Here is a 7,414-nt window from a genome sequence, read left to right as displayed (position 1 = left end):
GGGGGCAGGCCCAGGCTGCGCTCCCCCCACGCCGGATTGTTCCACTGTGTCCCCCTATGGGGGCACACCCCACAGTTTGGGGACCACTGACGTAGTGGATTCAGCCATGAAATTCCTATTTTAAGGGGAGTTGCATGGTTAAATCTCCTGGCAGTTGGCTTTGAAAATCTCAAGCAACACATCCAGAATGCAGCAGAACAATTTTACTGGCACTCGTTCAGGAAGTTCACTCATGGCTTTGCCACTCGTGACTAATCCAGGCATCCCACACTAAAGCGGCAAGAACCTTGGCACACAATGAAGACTGAGAAAGCTAGAAAAGCACCTTGACAAAATGGCCAGTGTTTTCCAGGTGGGAGAAGCAGTGATGTGAAATGATAACAGAATCCTGGTGTGCTTCAATTTAGACTAGGGAATATAATCCAAGTATTTTAAATCCTTGAAATTCAAGGGTTGCAGCATCAGATCCAGAGACAGCCAGCTCTCAAGAATGCATACATCTCTGTCCAGGTGATTTAGGGGACATGGACTCCTGTCGCTAGATGCTGAAATGAGACCATTCAACTCACTTCATATAAAATAGTTATCACCCTGTAGCCATCTGGTCACAACAGCTCTCAGCCTTACCAGCCTGTACTAGATGGGAGTCAAATTTCAATAGTGTAGCAGTAGCCTATCTTCCTGACTTTCAGACCACCAGCACTGTAGCATTTAATCCTTCAGGACTGTGTCTCATTTATCCATAGATTACATGGAGGACAGGTGTGAGAAGGTAAATTTAAACCCGCAATGGGAGACAGTATGAAAGTAAGAAGTCTAATGATTGCAGAATGGGATTCAAGAGATATAGGTTCTACTTCAAAATGCCACTGATTTCCTGTGCGGTACTCAAGTCACATAGCCTCTATGTGCCTCAGTTTCCTCATCTATAGCACACAACGAATATCTCCAACTTTTGTGAAGTGCTTTAAGATCCTCTGATGATGACTCCTCCGTCGGCGCAGAGTGCTATAAGAAGCATGGACTATATAAATAACTGATCATTAAAATAGACTGCTGTCCCCAAATTCCTCTAACCCCATTTCAGCACATCAGATGATGTAACCACTGACCACAAAAAATAGCAGAGGAAGCAGACTGAAAAACTGGTAACCCCCTGTAGGAAATAGCTGCAAGTCATTTCAAACAGTATGAAAGCCAGCCGTGCCCTAAGGGAATTGGGTAGCTTCACTACAGTTTCACTGTATTCTTACTCATGTGTGAAGCAGTGGAAGGGGAAAGTGGCTGAAGGGCAAACTGAGTGAATGCGGCAACCAAGGTCCCATAGACCGGCTAGTGAATGAGAAGCAGGAGCAGACAGGATGCTAAGCTGGCTACGTGCACCATAACAAATGCACAAGAGCCGTGGTCCCCTCACTTAAAGGGGGAGATCATCACTGATGCTCAGAGCGACAGATTCACGCCTGGGCTAGAACTATTCAGGGAGAGAGACAAGGGCCGTATGCCTCCCCTACCCAGGATCTCTTGGGGCTGGCTCAGCCCCTGGCACAGGGTAGGGCAGGTGTAAGTTGCACTCCTCTTGCCCCTGTTGCCATGACAGGGGAGAAGAATCTCCAAGGCATAGGAACAGCCCAGCCAGGCTGCCCTCCTGTTCTGGTCCACCCTCCTCAGAGTTGCGGGCAGAGCAGCTTAGATTCCTTTGTGCCAGCTAAGATGGTGCTAAGGAACCATATGGCAACAATCAATCAAGCCCAGAAACACGTTACTCCACAACAGCAAAAAGAAGATAAATAAATAAAAATAAAGTTTCAGAACCTAGCAGAGGAAGATTGATATATAAAGCAGATTTTAAAAGTGGTATCGACACAATCAGAAAGATGTAGCTAGAAGCTGGCAGGTTTGGGGATTTTTTAGCTATGTAAACATAGAAATTAGAGAAAGGACTGACCTCGTAGATCAATTAGTCCATTCCTCAGGGCCAGGGCAGATTACTCCCTATGGTATGTTCTAAAGAGCTTTGTCCTGTATAGAGACCTCAAGGAATGGCACTTACAACATTTTCCTTGGGAGACCAGTCACCAGCCTGGAGCAGGGGGACGATGGTGCTGAGGCACCAGGGAGACTCCATGCTGTACTAGATTAATTCAAAATAAAACATAAGAGGGGTTCTGAGCTTATCATACCTGGGACTGATGCCCATGTGTTTTTAGAAGTGGAAAAATAAGATCCCAGCAAGCCATCTGGCTAACAGATACAGCCATGCCAGAAATCCAGGAGTTCAAGAAAACGCCCTTAAGTGTATACACAAACATCTGTTCAAATCCCCATCTCTTAAGGGCAACTGGCAAGGGGGTTTTGCTTTTAATTGGGTTTGTACTCCATTTTTCTTTATGAAGTAAAGAAATTACCTGTAAGCTTTAAGTAGCAGAAAGAACAGGTGGGTTCCAGCTTTCATTTTACATTAGAAATATCAAGCATGTCAAGTCTCATCTTGTTTTGCCAGAGGATTTCTTGGGGTGGGGGTCTCAGGTGATGTTTGCTGTGAGCTGTTACACCTCAACTAAAAGTAAGGGGGAAATGAATCTTTAAGAAAAGGCTACCTTTCCCTCAAGCGATCATTATGTGTTGCTCTTAAACAGGTGCTAATAAAAAACACAGTTTCAAACAGTCCAATTAAACATTACTTCTCATTAGTTTAGCTTTCACTCTCATCTCTTGTGATGTCACAGCTACACTGTCTCCATGGCAGAAAAGACCAGATTTCCACTTTATCAAACAAGCAGAAACTTCCGTCTAAAAGGGTGGGTGGGGGAGGGGAGAAAGTTGGGGAAGGTATTAAAATCTTTATAAAACCCAAAACAAGTGAATTCCTACCATACACCTTGGAGGTCACCTTTAGTTTAAAAAAGGTGATTATTCATGGGCATGCAGTTATCAAACACAACTGTATATACAAAGAAGCGTACAGGCCAGCAACCCTGAAGAAGTCTGCAGAACTAACGGCTCTGCTTTGTCCAACTCAGTTCATCATCCAGACGTGCTGGAGAAGAAATGGCAGTACCCAGAGACTAAAGTATTTCTTGGGATCCTTTAGAGCTGGGACTGCACATCTGCATTATTTGAGTCTCTTCTCTGTTCCTAGAAACTAGCCCAAGAAATCAGTCGTTATTAACACTAATTAACAAGGTCCACATTTTGTGATTCCCCCTCCACCGGAGCGGTTCTCTGCCACCTAAGCCTCCTGTTGACAGCTACTTCCCATTAAAATCTTCTAGATCAGCGGCTCTCAAACTTCATTGCATCGTGACCCCTTTCTGACAACAAAAATTACTACACAACCCCAGGAGGGGGGGACTGATGACCAAGCCCGCCTGAGCCCCACTGCCCTGAGGAGTGGGGGGGCAAAGCTGAAGACCAAGGGCTTCTGCCCTTTTGGGGGGAGGAGGGGCATGTAACCTTAGCCCTGGGCGGTAAGGCTTGGGCTTCAGACTTGCTGGGGCCTAGGGCCAACACCAGCCTTGGCAACCCCATTAAAATGGGGTCCCGACCCACTTTGGGGTCCCAACCCACAGTGTGAAAACCCCTGTTCTAGATCTTTTGCCAATGTGTGTGATGAATAGACTAACCTCAGATGCAGGCTTCCACCTGAATTAATCTGCAAGGGAAATCATGCGTGTCTTTTTGAAAAGGAGACCATACCCTGCACTGTTCTCCCCGCCAGGCTCTTCATTTAGTAGCCCCTTTCTATGAAGAAATCTTGGAAATATCCCCTGGTCAAAAACCCTACAATGGGTGGGATTTTCAAGAATGCCTAAGCAACTTAAAAGCACAAATCCATTGAAACTCAACAGGACTTGTGCCAAGTCACTTGGGTGTCTGAAAATCTCAGCCAGTCATTTTGCTGCATCTCCTGCATCAAATCATATGAGAGTACTTGACATGATGTCAGAGGACCACGACATCAGTTCAGAAACTCTGAACAATGCTGTTTTCCCATTGTATGTGAGGGGTGGGGGGAGTATGGTTAAATGTCAATCATGAGAGTAAATCACGAGCATCACCCACCTGTTTCCTTCTGTCACAGCAGTGCCAGGCATTTGATTGACTATGTTCCTACATGACAAGAGAGCCTTTTGCATTGGCACATGGATTCCAGAAGCCTAGAGGGATAGGAGACCAGCCAGAGCCCATTCAGAGGGAAGAGATTGATCTACAGTAAGGGCTCCAGCAAAGCATATGCTTACCTTATGCATATGAGTAATCGCATTCAAATCAATTGGACTACTCCCATGTTTAAAGTTAAGCATGTGCTTGAGTGTTTTGCTGACCAGGGCCAGAGTCCTCAGCACCTTGCAGGATTGAGCCAGACATGAGCAATCCTGCTGTCTACTAAAGTTCAGCACCACGCTGATCTAAACAACCAGGTCCAAATTCTGATCTCTTAACAGGGATTATTTGCAGTCTGTCTGGGCCAAATTAAATTGATGTCTTTAGCTACAGTGTGGAAAGTACGTCACCCATTCGCCTCCTTCCCCAGGCATAGCTATTGTAATCTCCTCCATAGGAGGCACAACTGGTTAGTAGAACATTATCCACAGACTGTTTTCAGTGTCTCTCCTTCTAAACACAGACTCCAGAAACTAGACTCTTGATAGCAGAATCCTTGAATAACTTCTCTGGTGAATTCCCCTCCTCCCCCATACAGCTGCAACAGTCTTCAAGGCCAATCCCTGTCTTGTTCAGAGTGTCTGCTCATCTCTTTCATTGGCGCTACTTTTAACCCTTCCATCTTAATTGCTACAGAACTAAATGGGCCCCTCAGGGAAGTGTCCTTTTCTAACGGAGTAACCAGAAGCTTGGTTCCAAAGGCCACCAGCTGCTCTGGAGACAAGCACAGCAAGCCAGGCTGACTTAGGTTCTTCTAACCACCCACATCACAGTTGTAACCGAGCACCTCAGATTAGCTGTGAAGGGATTCAGTTGGTCAGGAATTAAGGGATTTGTCATCTTCATAGTAACATTGGTGCACTGAGGAAGGGGCAGTCCTTTACTGGACTCCCAGAATTGTCACCTATTTGCAGGTACCAAGCACTTGCCCCAGCTTGCTGGGGTATCGGCAAGATTTCTTTTGCTTGGAACCCTGTATAATGAGGTGTGACCACACCACTTCCCAATCAACCCACAGCGTTTAGTTACAGCAGTGGAGAGGTGAAGTCAGAGCAAGGCTTGGTATATACAGAAGAATGAAGCACCTAAAGCATTGTCTGCACAGAGGCTTGCTGTGGAATTAGGGGAAACACATTCCTGCCATTGGTACAACAGAGTACGTGGCTAACATGAATCCTCCCAGAGCAAGAGGCAACAATCCAGCACTGAGAAATAAGAGTTAATGGACTCGAATTTAACAAGTGGTGCCCGATTCTCTGCTGGTGTAGAGCATTTCAGCTCCATTAACCTCACAGGAGCTGCATCAATCTATATCAGCAGGGTATTTAGCCATAGTGGGTTTCAACTGAATGCATCATCAAAACTACCGGCATTTACAAGTCTCCCCAGCAACATAATTCTCACTACAAATGTGATCAAGGAAGTCACTTCTAAGGCAGCTTGGCCTAGAAAGCGAAAGCCATAGAAACATATCCATAAGTCACCAATTAGAGTTCTGTGTACTACCCTGGCTACAAATAAGGGGCAATCCGCTTACCCCTTGAGGTACTGAGGCACATCAGAATAAGAGTCTAAGGACAAAAAAGAGCTGATGAAATCCAGGAGGATCCCATTTATATCCATTCCATGATCTACCACATAATCCTAAACCATGGACTCAGTGGGCAGCAAAACCCCATCTACAACCTTGAAAATAAGATGTTGCCATTTTAAGTGTCTGGCCCCATCTTCACTGCGAGACCTCTCCAGTCCCCTTCTTTACTCACCAGAGCAAAGCAAAAAAAGGGAACTCTTTGCACAAAGATCCTGTTATCAACAGCCTAGCAATTCATTGCAGCACTCAACCCTGCCACATTGAGGGGAATGTGTATGTGTGTCTGAACTGAAGCCTCAACTCCACGCCTGTAAATACTCAAAAAGAAAAGGAGGACTTGTGGCACCTTAGAGACTAACCAATTTATTTGAGCATAAGCTTTCGTGAGCTACAGCTTGCTTGCAGGTATCTGATGCAGACAATGACCCCGTGGCCATAAGGTTTGGAGGGGGTTTCATCCTCACTTCCCAATGAACAGTCACGGCATCTTACAAAGTGGTACAGGACTGCCGCCTCCCTACATGCAGCCAGCCTGTCTGCCAGCCCAAGGATCAGCCCCCGCTTCCCTGCCTGGAGCAAGGATTGCACCTGTCCTTCTTGCGCTCTTTGCTCAGCATTGCACTCACATAGCAAGGGAGGACACAGTAGGCCAAATTAGAGGGTGGGTAAAGAACCATGGGGGGGAGGGAAGAGAAAAGGTGGGTGTGGACTCGCATGTCTTTCTTTGCCTAGGGCACTGAGAAGCCCAGGCTGGCCCTGCTCTTAAGGGCTCTAGTGAGAATTCCTCTTGTATGTCTGAGCAGCAAATGGGTAACTACCTTCACTTAGCAGAACAACTGACCAGTAATGCTACCAACTAACAGACAAAACCAGGGGTTCATGCTTTATGGGACAGGCAACACAAGCCTGCTCTTATCCCCTCCCTCATGTTTGAAAGGAAATACCAGTGCTAGGAACATAGCATGGCATGGTAACTGGTACCCATTGCGCCTCACAACGCTTACCACTCTAGGAGATTCCCCTGGTGAAGTTCTCAGCCACATGCTGGCAGCTGTTTTGAGTGGCCTGGAGCATCCTACTATGGGGGTGGGCCCTGTTTTAAAGGGGAAGGGTGAGATGAGTGAACTCCCCCCCCACGAGCAAGGATTGGGGGTCTGAGAGCTTGGTACTCCTCCCTGATAATTACGTATATGGGGTGACATCAGGCTGAATGAAAGATTGACCTCTGGCTTCTTGACCAACGCTATTGGCAAATGGGCCAATTAGCACCAGTTGCGAAGGCTGGTCCACTAGGAGTTAGAAGGAGACAACTGAACAACCGTCCAGTGGAAACTGCTGGCCTGCCCGGGACAAGACTGGAGCTTGTGGCAATGAAAGACTGAGTCCCATTACCAGTCTCCCACGTCCTGCAGATCCTCCCATGTTGACGTTATTGCGAGAAGTGTATTTGAATACTGAGCATTTCTTACGCTGCTTGTCAACTGCCAATAGGCTTGACAGCGTTCACTGCCCTGTGCTTCGTTGGCACGGACAAATTATGCTTTCAAGAAAATGAAAGCACGCCAAACACTTGGGTTAGCTGCATCCCCCCCCCACACACAGCAGAAGAGAAGCACTGTATTATAGCAGTGTCACGCTGTGCTTTAGTACACA

This window comes from Natator depressus, chromosome 6 (genome assembly GCF_965152275.1).
Source record: "Natator depressus isolate rNatDep1 chromosome 6, rNatDep2.hap1, whole genome shotgun sequence".
NCBI lineage: Eukaryota > Metazoa > Chordata > Testudines > Cheloniidae > Natator > Natator depressus.
This window is presented reverse-complemented; position numbering follows the sequence as displayed.